Consider the following 15,910-nt stretch of genomic DNA (forward strand, 5'->3'; position numbering starts at 1 on the left):
TGTGTCTGTGTGTGTGTGTGTGTGTGTCCCTCTCCAAATGTGCCGTGCACATTGCGGGCCAAAACCTCATGCAGTAATGTGGGGTGTTTCAACAAACATTCATGCGGTAAATAAGAGGGTAGCTGGGAATGCTGCGGCAATGTCTTGAGTCATTATTAGGTGGTTTTCCTCATTAAGATCAAAAGCCGCAAATTCAAAGGCAATCTCAAACCTTAAAGGGAAAAGCCATTTATTGAAAAAAGAGAAATCAAAGGATCTAAACTGAGTTTTTTGAGGATTTTCTATGGGATTTGATAAATGCTCTTGTTCCATGCAGACAGAAACACTCTCTGTTCTTTCTACATTGAGAGGAAGCTAATTCTTTGCGGCATCCACTTCCCATCTTATTGTGCAGAGTAGCTTTCTATAGTTTTGTAATCACAGGGCAGCATGAAAAAGGGTGGGAATTATCATGACGGTCATTTAATGCTGGTTCCCATGCTGGAATGGAGTCTGATTATAAGACTCACCCACAAGTGAACTCTACCACAGTCATGATAAGACAATGACTTAATTCAATAAGAACCACAAGGACTGGTTTGCACCAGCTATTCCTAAATCCATCACTTAGACTGTGTGTATGTCTTCCCTCAGTTCTTAACATCTAGCAAGTATCAAACTTTGCCTATTTACCAAATCAGGTAACACCATTAAAACGCAAAGAATGTGCGGGCAAATTGGCTCCTGTGAAATAATCTAGAAACTAAACTAAATTTAACAACTACTAGAAATGTAAGTATAATTCTATTTTATTTATATATCCATCCATGGAGAAATATGTGTTTTCCAAGTTACTTTATTGTGCATTTTAGAAGGAGTGGAAAATATTCAAGTATGCTAACGTAACTGACAGTTAGCTTTATTAGCATAAATTAGCATTATTAGCATTATTCTTTGCAATTTGAGGTTATTTTTGAGTAAGTAAATAGGTTCACAGGAAACATCTGTAGCACCTCGCAATCATTACGCATCACATAGCTTCCAACAATAGCAGTTCAGGAGACGGTACAGTATTCTAGACTTAACTGCTCAGCAAAATCTATTGTAAATGTAAATATTAGTTTGTTTTATTTACGACATGCATCCATGGAGAAATATGTGTTTCAGAGTTAGTACGATTCATGCATATGTAAAAATATCCAAGTATGCTGCTCACACAACTGACAGTTAGCTGGACGATATTAACATATGTTTTGTAAGATGTTGTATATTGTGTTCTTTTTTGTGAGTGATTACAAACTGCCCAGTTTGCATTGTTATTAAACAAAAGTGTGTAATTCATTTCAAATCATATTTATAATATGATAAAAAATCATTATAGTGGCCACATTCAAACTTCTTGACGTAATGATATTATACTGTTACGCTCAGCAACAACAAACATGGCCGACAGTGAACGTAGCTGTGCTACCTGCTCCGCGGAGGAGGAGCCGGTTCCTAAAAGAACAGCGACGTCGGTTGTGTGGAAGTGGTCTGGTTGCAAAGGATCAGATGTACAACAAACAACGGTAATATGTAAGGAGTGCACTGTAACAAAAAGGGGGCAAACTTATTCGACCCCTTCAAGCAGAAGCATCCAGCTGGATATGAGGGGAGCCATTAATCCCCCAACAACAGCTATTGTTAGTTCTAAACCAAGCAGACAAAATCGGCTACCTTGGCTCAGCCAATTTGCCTAATAACCTGAAATATGATAATATTTCACCCATATCACCCTAATGTTTACCATATCTCTCTTCTTATCTACAGAGCTAACACTAGTTTCAGCTACTATTTGCCATGCAACAGTTACACCTGGCAGTTAGTGTGGGTAAATATTTAGTAAAAACTAATCTTTATGCAAGAACTGGGCTGTGTGGTGCAAACAGGTTTAATCTAGCGACTTGTAAATCTCCAGTTCACTTGCACTAAAGCTAGGCGAACTTTAAATTAACGATGAACTGGTGGAACCGGCTCTAGCTCGACCAAAAAGACACATCTCTGAGCCATCCAACATACTGAAGCATTTCTATTTCTTTAATTACATGTCTTGTGGACAGAAACGTAAGCACTGTATCACTCTCTAAAATATTTTTCTTGCAAACACAAATAGCTTAAAGCCAGCTAATTTGGGAGCTACATACGGTATTATAGGTGGTATATATGGCATAGCCAATTAATAATTTGGGACTTTATCATTGCTTTGGAGGTTACTTTGAATTTCAGAACCATACAGTATATTCTTCCCTCTAGAAGTTATGTAGTGCTCAATTTTTTTCCCCATGAGACTTGTGTCGACTGCAGACTCCACTGACAGAAGTTAGATCAAGCATAGAAAGCGAATTCAGCTCTCTACAATAGATAAAATCTGACAAGCAACATGGATCCAGGCTTGTCTCCTCTCTAGATCTTTTTGGCTCACAGAACTTTGCCTTTCCTCTGTCCTTGAGACGTCTGTAAAAATGCTCTTATATGGGGAAAAGCACCGAACAAATAAATGTAATGTACCACAGTCACTGCTTTCCAGCTGTGTGATTTGCTCCAAAAATATCAGTGCGTCTCGGGCCAAAAACAAGCTTATCTGAAAAAAGCATCTCAATCTATACTCTTGCGTTTGAAAGCACTTGGTAAAGCAGTCAGGAACATTTGTTTTAATTTTGCTTCCAATGATGAATGTTTATCTTAGAGCGCAGTTACAGTGCAAGTGTTGTTGCTCTGTTGTCGTGCGGCGAGTCGACCTTCTTCCACATTGAGGCTGAAACACTGAAAAAAATGGAAACAGATGCTCATTGTTCCAGTGTGAAAAGGCAGAGAAAAAAGGACGGAAAAAAAGAGATTTATACCATCTAGTGAGTCCATTCAGCAGTAGCTGATAGTTAAGCTTTCTTCACGCTGTTAAGCTGTTCACTTGCCAAGTCACACCTTTCTTTAAGAAAGATACAGACTGCAGAATAAAGTATGGAATACTTAAAACAACTCAATATATTTGGTATGGCAGAAAATATTGTAGTTGAATAAATTGGTAAACTTATTTAGGTGGTGGTTAACCTTTTAAGAAAGGAGGAAATGGGTCATCTTTGTGTGCCAGTGAAAGGAATCCTGTCACTCAAGTAGGAGTTCTGGGACTGCCTCTATTTTTAGCACCTGGAGCTCAGACGCATACCATGCAGTTTAACCCTGACACAAACACAGACGCAATAAATAATACATCCACCAAACAGGGAGATGTCATCCTCTCAAGGGTTGGTTGGAAGTCATTAATTTACAAAGCAGCTCGCAAGGAAAATTGGGTGAAATAAACGCTTGTGGAACACGCAGTGGAATTGATGCTGGAGGAGTGATCTTTATGATGGGGTGGGACTTTAAATATAGTCCTTACCCCTGTCAAAGCAAGCTTCTGTTCCACTTACCTAATATATTTCTCATGAAGGGTTTCTGTAATTGGTCTTTCTGAAAAGCTGAAACATGAAGCATCGGGGGGTTGCTATCCATTTTGTAGCATAACTTGCAAATTGGCTGCTTTTGTACTGGATAGTATCATTTTCTAACCTACATAAGACTCAAGATGTGACATTTTTCTAAGGGCTATGTGTGGGCGTGGAGAGACTGATCTCCCTCCCACTCCTCCTGTCACACCACGACCATCTTTATTTGGTAGTTCGGTGAGCTCACGTAATTCCCTGCATTGCTCTACTCTACCCAAGTTCAACATGTGCAGAGGTCTGGTCAACCACACCTACACCTGTATGGGTGTAGCAAATCAGGGCTGCCAGCTCGCAGGATCACATGATGCGGGCAGCAGGAATGCTCACGGCTGGTGATGATAATGCACCACTAAGCTGGTTCGAAATTTAAATACAGAGCAGTGTGATTTATACATTGTCAGGTTGGTATTTCTTTGCACATGTTTACCTTAAAACCTGCAAAGTTAGAAATTGCTGTTCTCATTTGAAAGCCTTAAAGCTTCCGTTGTGAACGAAAGTTAGTTTTACTGTTTTGAATCTTTTTTAACTCAGTGTTGTCTTATGTGTGGCAGTTGTTTTTGTTTGTATGGAAGTTCAACGATCATGATTCGTACGTTATCGTCATATAAAATTACATATACCGTGATCAAACACCCACCCGAACGTGGTGTTTATTAAAAAGTTGAATGCCTGAAAAAGCAAACAAATATGGACGCCTCTGGTCAGCCGAAGTCTACTGTTCAAAGTAACTAAACTGATGAAATTAATATAGCCCTATATTGTCAGTGCGCAGTATTTTTTAACCCTCACACAACCACCTCTGCAATCGTACAACTGTCTTCAGTCATCCAATAATGTGATAGCGGATCTGTCCTATCGCTGCCTTCCATCCAGTGGGAAAAACCATCTAGTACCTCCCAGTCGTAATACCTTCAGAGATATTGGATATTCCTGATAGTGATCCTTTCTGGCAGTCACATGATAATAACATCCATCATCAACTCTAATTTAGCCACTATAGTTAATTAAGCTATAGAGCGTTTGTTTATATCTGATTTCACCAGTTTAACAAGTACTAATAAGCAGCATGAGAAAATTAGCAGGTAACCATCTCGATTGAATTCCTGAACACCAAGTCAGAATAAAAGGTTTTGCTGTTTTTCCAGCTCTGAGTGAACGCGGCATTAGACACAGAAGCACTTTCAAAGCCTCATGGCAGCCATGGTAGTTAAATGCTAAAATAATACACTGTTTTTATCTGATTGTTTAAAGATGCTTCTCTTTTTTTTGTGCGATAAAGAAGTACATAAAAATTGAGTTTAGAATATGCACAAAACACCATAGTTTTGTGTCTCAGCTTTCCAGAAAGACCAATAAAAGAAGTCCAAGCAAAGGCTGGTAGTGCACGAGCTGGCCTGGTCTCCAGGGTGTGTCGTCAGTAGGTCACCAAGACAATACTGCAATCCAAAATATCAATAAATGCTACAGCAGACGCAGCAGAAATGGGACACGTAATTATTATCGTCACAACTGTCAAAAAGACATGCATCCAATCCATAAGTGAACCTAATTGTTTAACCAATAACAGCATGAAAACCATCACAGCCACCCACGACTGTGACGGCCTTTGTGTAAAAATTACCTTCATGCTCAAGTGAGTATGTCCTGAAAACATGACTCATTTCTTGACTGCCACTCAGCCATTACAGGCCATCATTTCTTCACAGGTCCTTTCTGCACAGCGTTGCCTCAAATGATAATCATGGCATTTCACTGCCACAGGTATGTCAGCGTGGAGAGAGCCACCAAAAGAGGTTGTTATAGCCCAGGTTTCAGGCAGTGTGTGCTCTAAGTGCAGGCTCCTGTTATCTGAAATGCTACAAATTGATGGAAAATACAGGTACAGTGTGCTACCTGGCGGGAGCAGAGGCAGAAGTATAGTATGATATTGATTTGATAGCTCCATTATGAATGGCATACCGGTATGTCTCCTGTGAAAACACACAGAGAACAGAACATGGTTGTTTGGCCAGATGTAGTGCATTGATGCATTTTTCTGTTAGTTCTGGCATAAAGCGTACAAATTTTTTTCTTTTCGAAATTGATGCTTTTACACTTGGAATAAAGGTCGTCAATGGGGCTGCGACAATAACAAACGAATGCTAAGATATGCAGATCCATATGCATTAGTCTGACTGACGGTTGAGCTGTGGTGAATGTGAAGCGGCAGGGAGTTACTTAGGGTATTTGCAAGATAAGAGTGGCAAAGGTGTCTGTTTTCCAAAGCATTCATGGTAACCACATCAATCTGGGCCCGTGTCAAACATGTTTGACTAGATTCAAGAGCGCATTTCATGCCATGACATTTGTCTTGGGACTAAATTGAGACTGAACAGCAGGAAGAATAAATATGCCAATCACGGCTACTGTCAAAATCCCATTGTTCTTCAGTATGGTTTAATGTATGCCTTTCAAGTGGGATTGTTTCACATATCAGCTTTTATACCTTTCCTTTCACATGCACGCCATGTGTGGAGGTCCGTGGACGCACTACTGTGGTAGCAGTCAGGCACGAGGCTTATGACAGATACTTTACACATGCCAGACTGTTAGACGATGGAAGACTGTGAGACAACGATAAAATGTTCATATTAAAAGCATTTACCCCTCTCCAGGCGCCAGACTGTCTGACACTGGCTCAAATTGATTCTTAATCGGGTTTGTATGGACCCTGGATCTACTGTTGATGAGCATGGTGAAAAGTGGACATCCACGGCTTCGACTCGTGCTCCGCGGAAACGTGATAACGCAGCCGACCCGGTGGAGGGGAGAACGGCTTCTTCTAGTCCTCGTCTCTGCTTTAAAGAAGAATAATAATTATGAAACGGATAATCTGCACATCTTGAAAACGTATTTAAAAGAATGATCCATCATCCAGACACGGCAGAACAAAGCTACTGACTCAAAGGCATGTCATTACTCATCACAAGTCACTACCAGTTGGCATTAACCAGCTGTGTGGCTAGATGTCTTTTTGGGAGACTTGTTTTTTTTTGGTAGTAATAAATCACTCAGAGTTGCCGTGGAATGCAATCCAGTCCTCTGGAACAGCTTGGTCTTGGTAGAGGTGATTTTCTGTTTCTAGGCTGACATTCCTCATTATCTATTTTGGCTTGCCTTGCGTGCACACTGGGTCGTGGAAAAGGCTGTTTAAAAACTGGGGAGTGAGGGGGAGAGGAGCTTGAATGCTCCCCAGTGCCTCCCTACCGCCACCCTCTCCAGTGAAGCTCAGCATGCCTCTATTTGAAGAGGAAGGGAGGGAGGTAGCTCTACCTTTGCCTTCCTTGCTTATGAATTTTTCCTCTCCGGTCACAGAGGAGGCTTGTTACCAGAGCAAGCATAGTGGAGAGCCACGCTGCAAAGCTTTATTCAAGCTGAGGGGAGGATCTGCTGTGGATTAAGCCTCGTCCACAGTCTGGTCTGGTCTTAATTTTACTCCTTTTGGAGCAGTCAGACTGAAGGGGTGCTTCTGATTACTGTCTATACCTTTGAAGGCTCACTGCAATTTGACCAGTGTCAGGAGTCAGTACTAATAATGATGATAATAATAATAATAAAGAAATGCATTTGATTGCTTTGTGCAATGATGCTGAGTGACATGATTTTTGAGCGAGCAATTGGAGTGATTGGACACTGTGAAATACAATGTGTAATACTTAAAAATTTGAGATTTCAGTAGCATTTCTACTGTATAGAAGTTCTGAGTTATACAAACAATGAGACTAAATGGGCTCGCATAGACTTCGATGTATTATGTGTATAATTTATAAATACTCATAAACTGTAAATGTCCTTTTGAGCTTATTGACACTTGACTACAGTGCAGTACTGAGCATCTTTAATTTGAATGGACGTTACTAATTACCAGACAGAGATATAAAGACAATGGAGGCCAGCCAGGCTCCATAGGCAATTATGCATTATGTAACTCAAAAAACAGCAAATGGTATCACAATGAACTTATTTTAGCCTGAGAATTAAGAATTTCATTGCCAATGACTGCTTCACTGTAAGTGCTGTGCATATGACAATAAAGAGCTTAAACTACAGTTAATCAGGGTGCAATGTTGAGCATTCTTAAACTGTATGCACTGTATGCAAGTGCTGAGTTATAAATTAAATGGAAGTAAACAGACCACTGGAGATTTTAACGCTCTGTGCAATGAGCTTACATACACCCGAACATCATGAGATTATTGAGCATTCTGAAATATCAACTGAACTGTGTGCAGTGGCCAAAATGTACATCTATATAGGACAGTTTTTACATCTTAATAATTCATAAAATGTCACAGTTAACAATAAGCTAATCTTCTTGGAAGCTGCAGGAAGAAAAAAGGAATTCTTTTTATGCATGTAGTAAAATTATACATGTGTCAATATATGAACAGTATTTGTAGCATAAAGGGTTTAATGAATAATAAATATGCAAGACATTATGAGTGTGATGCTGCAGCATCAGTCACACTAATAACGGTAAGTACGTGGGCACAATGAACAATTAAAAACAAACCCTTGAATGGAAGTCGGAAGCTGTGGAGCAGGTCTATGACTCAGCCACTTGCTTTCTAAAGCGTCTACAGTGCAATCTCCTCTTGTAGGTGTCATAAATTGGCCGAGGCACCCTGGGCTTAGCAGCCTGCTGGGGTGGTCCTCCACCAGCCTCAACCCAGGGTGGGCTAGCGTCAGCCTGCAGGCCCAGTGGGCTCGTCAATGTCACTTTTCTGCTTCTATTCTGGTCACCAAGTGGAGAGCAGTAAGTGGGTGAGTGTTTGAGTGGGAGTCAGAAAAAAGAAAAGAGGAACCTGTTGCGAGCGAAGGTATGTTCAGGGCACATGGTGGTCCCTTCATTTTCAAAGCAGTAAAAATGCATTTAAAGCCGAGGGGAGGAATTTACAAGGTGACAAGGCAAAAGAGGAGCGGGATTCACAAACTGAGATTGCAAGAGTGTCATGTGTGATCTGCCTCAACGAGGAGGGCTCTGTATATTTGGAAGAAGGAAGCAGCTACAAGAAAGCTAGAGCTTCTAACAATGATCTCCCTCCTAAATCGAGACAATTTACCGCACAATTGTTCCATCTTTGTCTCTGTTTTAAAACGTCTTAGTCATTAATCTGCAAAACAGACATTCAGAACCGTGATTGTTGCCAATAAAGCAAGGTTTGGGTGTTTTCCCAGCAATGGGGCTTTTGTTAAATTAATCTGCACCGTATTTAAGTCATTTTTCATCTGCGCTGAACAAAGGAGCAGAGTGACGCCAAGCCAAATGCCCGAATGTTTTCGTTTAAAGACTTCCATTATGATTCGCTCAGTTTGTAACATAACACATTTTCAAAGAGGGTATAATGTTATAATTATATCCTATTAATTAATATGCAAATAACAACAAGCAAAACTGCCAACATATTACTCTTTCCACAATCAGTTCCAAATAAGGATGAACCAATTGCATGATTTCATGAGCTTCAGATTCATTTCTTGTCTGCAGACATTCCTCTGTTATGTGATAACCAGAACCCTATTGCAGGATGTGACCGCCCCTTTCTTTATAACCCATAAATAAAAAAAGATTGTGATCTATTTGTTCCTTTATATCCCTTGTTTGGTTCAGCGACATTCTTAGATCTTTTGTGTAAAGTCAAATTTGGCTTTTTTATACATTTTATTGCATTCCAGCTCCGACCAAATTCCTCTTGTGCTTTAATGGGTAGTTGTTCCTCTGTATTTTCACTGAGAAAAAGCAGCCGCTGCCAGATTTGTGGCCTGTTGTGGTCCAAAAGAACAGCACCACAGGGAACTTCAGAAAAACTCACTCAAATTTCAGTTTTTGAAATACAGTCGTGCCTAGGGGGCAAGAGCATCTCCCAGCCCAATATTTCAAATGAGAGATGGAGTGGCACTCTGTTCTGAACAGAAAGGGGAATGGCTTCCTTTGGAACAAAATACTAAATAACACCAATCCTCATGTACGATAGGCTGGCTGCATGTTGCTGGGCGCACGTGGTTACAGGCTGACACTTAAGTAACCCCTTGACAGGTGCTGAAGTCTTATGTGTCTGAAGGGCAGCTTAAGAGTTTTCTGCTTTTTTACAAGCCCAGCCTTGGTGTGTTCACCCCACACATGACAGTGTTTTACAGTGCTCAGGCAAATGGCATAACACAACTGCACTCCATAACCCTACAGTTTCCACAGACTGAATAGAGCCATTGTGGATTTATTGAAATAACCATTCACTGTAACTATAGTTCAGTACATCACATTGTGTAGTAATACATCTTTCACATGATGTCAGGGTTTGTGTATGTTCTGATAAACTGCAAACTAAACAAGCCTAAAGGAGACTGGAAACAGCTCGATTTGCACACTAACAGGTTGTATTGTTAAAAGAGTGGATAAACATTTTGGGAAATACACTCATTCACTTTCTTGCAGAGAGTTAGATGGCAAGATTGATACCATTCACACATCTGTAAAGTCAGCATGTAGCTGGAGCCTGCAGCACGTTAGCTTAGCTTAGCATAATGAGGAGAAGCAGGGAGAATCAGCTATCTTAGCTCACTTAAGGGAACAAAATCCACCAACCAGCACCTCTAAAGCTCACCAAATAACACGTTCAGACTGGCACTCCATGAAGTTACACTTGGTTTTAGGTACGGATTAAACAAACACAGACATAGACGTGTTAGTGAGCTTTAGAGGTGCTGGTAGAAGGACGTTTTTCTACCTTTGGACAGACCCAAAACCACAGAGCAATGACTTACAGCATATTTAAATGTAATTGAGGCTAACTCCACGTTGTAGAGTACATTTATATGTAGCCTGAATGTGTTACATACAATTATTGTGCCAAATTTCTTCTACGCATGTTTGCATCTTTAGAACTCAAGCAATACAAACAGCACATGACAATGGCTTCTTTACACATTTATCTGTAAGTAACAATACAGCATTCAACATTTAAGTACTCCAGCACGCCAGGAGTGCAGACTGATGGACTTTTCCATGAGATGGTCTTTTCAACTAATTAACATATGGCTGCACGTGTATTAGAATTCATATATATGGTCATTAATTATTTTACATTAAAAGGTTAATCTGATCACATGAGGTGCACAGTAATTCTTGAATACTGAGTGGTTGTGCTTCGCCCTGATGTCAGCTTAAGCACTGGTGAAATTCCTGCAAGACAATCATTCACGAAGCATGTCAGGATGTAGTAATTAAATTGTTTTTAAAAGCTGAAGGCTGACAGTGAGACGACATTGGTTCAAACTTCTTTTTGGCCGATGACGTGTATGTTTTTCATCGATGAAGTGTTTGCTGGGTGAGCTCACTTTTCTTATTTCGCGACAAACACAGATATTAGAATAATATAAAGCTGCAAAAATCTGAAAAGATGTTTTCACATAACATACAGTATACTGTACAATAGATGTTTGCAAATGCTGAATTCCCAGTAATCTATAATGGCTCTATGTGTCTGAATGTCTGAATTATTCAGAAACAGAATAGAAGAGACTTACTGTGAACTGAATGTGAATATATTAAAATAAAAACATACACAAAAACATGTTTTGTTGACTTTTTAAACTTCAGCAACACTGCCTTATTTGTATAAAACCAAGGTCTACTTGAATAGGATAAAATTATTATTAGCCAGTATACTCAGTTCATAGTAAATGATACATATGCAAGTGCAGCTTGCAGTATCATGTATACACAGCATACATTGATTAGTTTCTGCATGGGATAAACCCGCAACTCCCCCATCCCTGCTTCTAATGTTGCTCATTGGAAATATGCTAATGAGATCCGTCACGATCGCTGATTCCCTTTGAACTTTTTATTTCGTCACGGGCTGACTGAAATCACAGAGGTAGAGAGCAGGAGGTTTTCTGCCGCAAGCCCACGGCCCCTCTTCCACCATCTGCCGGACCTCATTTCATTTGAATAATAAATGATAGTGGGTTTTTTTTCTCCGCTACAAAGAGACGCTTCGGCTCCTCATATGTTTTAACAGTTCAAGGGAAAACGGCCACCAGCCATGACGGAGGATTGTTGTCTTTCACTGCAAAGCCCTGCCCAGGGTCTGCAGACCACACCAGCCCGCGAAGGCAGCACACAGAATTTACACTGTGACTCAAAGCTGAAATGTATTCTTCTAAGCCTCACAGTGAAGGGATTGGATTCTTCCTTTATTTTGAGTAACTGCTCGTGAATTGAAAAGCCCAGGCATCCTGTTTTTCTTTGAGAACAAAAAGATACTGCAAAATATTTTCATGCTGGGTTAATTCCCTCAGATGAAAAAAGTTCAGTCCCTAAGAGCAAGACCAGGAATAGATTTTATCAGCAGGATACGCTCATGCGCTTACATTCTCACTCTTGATGGTCGCCAGATAAGACGAGGAACTTATTCAATCATTTGGACAGGACAATTTATAGACTAGTCAGTCAGTGTAGAGAATATCAAAAAACGCTAGCGCCCATGGAGCTGATGGTGGAGGTTTTAACTCTTCTTGCACAGATGAGGTTCCTTACTGTCAATTTACATAGTTCCCAGCTGGAGATGTGCTGAAGCAAATCTAATTCAAACTTTTCAGACCTCAAAGACACACAGCAGCGCTCCAAATAGCAATAAAGCCACTGGCCTCTGCCCTCTGGTGTACTTCCCATCGCCACACTTTATAACCCCAGTCCTCTGTGTTGAGATTGGAACATGTGCTCACCAATGGATTCAAATAGAGTCAATAGGCGCCTCTTTCCCCTTCAGCAGGCAGCATGTGGATCTCAAATAGCAAAGCGGTGTGATTAGCATGCACATACTTGGTTAGAATTCAATCCATTATAATTTCCACTTCATATGAAACAGAATGAGAATATAAATGTTAACAGGATGCTAATCCCCCCTTTTGACAAAAAACAAAACAAATGATGTCTGAACCTTACACTGTGCATTTTCTTTGAAGAGAATATTTTACAGGATTGTAAAAGCTGTGGCATTTATTAAGAACAAACGTCCTGGCTATTCTGTTGAAGGGAATATGGAGTGAGTACGTAAATCTGGCTCCCTGCTGCGCGCCTCCGCTGGCTTTTAGAATTATTGTCCTCTGCAGCCTTCCAGAAGCTTGGAGACAGGGAATGCCCTTGACACACTACTGTAGGTATGAGAGAAAAAAGAAAAATCAGCTGAAACCCGAGGGATCAGCGGGGGCAGTGAAGCAGGTTGTTCCATTTCCCCTTCGTTTAAAAACTACTGCCAAGCTCTGCGTAGGCTTGGACCCATGTGCCTGCCCAGGAACAATGAGAGCCAGCAAGAATTAATGAAACAATTATCGGCAAACCTTGCAATTAACCAGCTCTCCAAATTCTACTCTGCATGAGTTGCTGACAGTATATCAGTTTGGATAAAATATACATAGGTGCCATAATAGAAAAACACAGGCTCTAATAGCCTCAGAGCATCTCCGGAGCTCCTGGGACACAGAGATGTTCTTCCCTTTCCGTTACCTGTTTCCCTCTCTGATCAAAACTATTAGAGGTGATAATAGCTGTGCACACATCCCAGCTGCTGCCTTTCACCAGCATTTCAATTAGCCGGGTGTTTAAAATATTTCATTATCGTGGCTAAAGTGTGATCGCTGGCTTATACCAACCGAGTGCAGTCAACCCTCCTGACGATAACATGGTGCTAATTACTGGGATAAGCATGAGCACCGCTGTGAAAACATTCTGCATTGTCACCTTTGATCAAGCGCAGGCCATATATATGACGTAATGGCACAAACATGAAACAGCAGGGGGTTGCAGTATGTTGTGGCATTTGGTAGTGTTTCGAATCATTCCCGATCCCGAAATGGATTTCTCAATGTAATGTGACATTGTGGTGCGGCACCTTTGGGTACCTATTAAGTGTAATTTCATGGTGAAGCTTTTTAGTTGTACTGGTCAATTGTGCCAACTGAGCTAACGTGCTAGAAATCTATTCTGCTCTACAAAAGGAAAACACAGTACCAACACAGTTTCAAACCTGAATTTAAGACCTGAATGTGACATTTAACTATCTATTTTGCAACGTTAAAAAACATATTAGACCATAGAAATGTGTAATGCAGCTTTTAATATTTGCAGTAACTACAAAATAGAGCTAAAAACCAAGCCAAACAGCAGCTGAAGCAAGAGGGCTAGACCCAGCGAAAGCTAGCTGAGAGCTGAAACCTAAGCTAAATTTACTCATGAATTTTCCCAATCTGTAATCGAAAAAGATCAATTTTAATAAACTGACATCTTGTTTATTCAGTTTGTTACTCCTTCTAAGAGGCAACAGCTGAATCATTATGAAGAAAAAGTACAAACAACCTTGCTAAAGCTAACAGAACGAGCTGCAGTGGCTAGTGGAATTCATGGTTAAGCTAACATTAAATGGCATTCTTGAATGTATTGAATTGCAAATTAGTTTAGAACATTGACTTCACTCTAAATATCAATAGCAGTTTATGGTAAACAGATAATGGATGACATGATGCTTTGTAGATAGTGTGTTTTCCCCCTGCGCTCTGTGGGGATTATCCTGCAGCAGAATTCAGTGCATGTTTTAGATATTATGCAGGATTTATTTTAATAATTAGAATGATTACAATAATCAAGCTAAGGCATTACAACCTTTCTATATGGTATACAGTTTGCCGGCCACTCTAAAAATTTAAAGGACCAGTGTGGAGATTTAGTGCAATGTGGGCCATGCAAAATTTCTCTGATTCTAGCTTAACATGCAAGAGCAAGCACACACACCCTCGCCTCACCTCTGCCTTTCCAAGCGCGTGAGAGAACCGACGGTGGCTGCGAAACACACGAAAAACATGAAAGGTGCTCTCTGGAGCCAGTGTTTGGTTTGTCTGCCCTGGGCTACTGTAGAAACACGCAACATGGTGGACGCTGCGGAAGACGACGCGCTCCCTCTGTAGATATAAAGAGGTCATTCTAATGTAACAAAATCACAAAGATGCTTATCTCATGGAATTATACACTGATCAAAACATACTTATGAAAATTGTTGCATATTGAGCCAATAGATAGATAGATAGATAGATGGTCCACTGGTCCTTAAAAGCCGTTTTTCTCAACTTCACTGCTTCTGTAAGCACCGCCTTTCGCAGGGCAGCACATGTCAATTTTTTTTTAGCATATAATGACCTAAAGAACTCGACATGTCACAGAAATAAAACTGAAACTCAGAAATATCCTCAGGGAAATCAGTGTTTTCAAGAGTACACAGGATTTTTACACAACACGTTCTCCAATGATCGAGATGCAAACTGGGAATAAGCATAAGTTAAGTGTATATTTTAGGAAAACAAATGCACATAAAATGTTTTATGCACAACTGGTACTCTGTCCCCTGGACAAAGCAGCTGCAGCAGTGGTTACATTGACCAATAAACAGACATAAGGACATTATGTTTGGTGCCGAGCAGTCAAACAACTGTTCAGGTGATTGCGTTTTAACTATCCTCTTGAGGCAAACCTTCAGTTTTGCTTTTCAGCTTGTTTTTACTATTTTTCGAAAGGTTTGAATTTGTCTGCCGCACTGCCGGGTTCATGGTTTGTGTGTACGTATGCAAATGCAATGGAGGGAGTTGTGGCGCATTGGCGCACATTTGTCTGACAGTCCAGAATTATGGTAGGCAGACTGGATCAGGGCCGTGAGCGAGAGGAGAGAGAGAGGGGAAGAGAGAGAGAGAGAGAGAGACAGGGCCCCCGGCAAGCTGCCCTGGCTTTGTTTACAACAAAAAGCCATTGTTTGATGTGGTCGCACAGCCGGCTCCAAAGCTCCCGCTCCCACAGGATGTGCTCTGGGTAAAAGCCAGACGGAGGCCACTGCTGGATGACTTGGACCTCGCCATGCTGGGACTCTGAGCAAAGTCCTCCTCAGGCCTCTAGAGACTGAGAGACACATATGAAACAAGAGGAGTTTGATGCATTCTGTTTTGCGTCTATTGGGGGAGTTTAGGTGTGTTGGTTTTAACGGGGCAAAGTAAAGGTACCAGCTACTACGACGCTTTTGTAGATCTTAGACCGCTTTCTTGGTTTTCTTTTAATTCAAAGGTCGTTTTATTTATCAGCTCTACTGTGTTCCTCAAATGGCAGGATTGGTGACATTTTAAATAGTGAGAGTCATAAAGTTATTCATTCCAGCACCGCATATCTTCTATTCACAGTCCACACTCCCCAGAAACATAATGAATTTCTAATTTTCTTCACTCACTGTAAGACTTCTCTCTCAGTCACGCTCTGCCTGTCGCTTCTTTTCTCTGCCAAATCATCAGCACAATCAAGCCACACGCTACCAGTTTACAGACTACAGTAAACC

The sequence above is a fragment of the Chelmon rostratus genome, chromosome 12 (genome assembly GCF_017976325.1).
Source record: "Chelmon rostratus isolate fCheRos1 chromosome 12, fCheRos1.pri, whole genome shotgun sequence".
Lineage (NCBI taxonomy): Eukaryota > Metazoa > Chordata > Actinopteri > Chaetodontiformes > Chaetodontidae > Chelmon > Chelmon rostratus.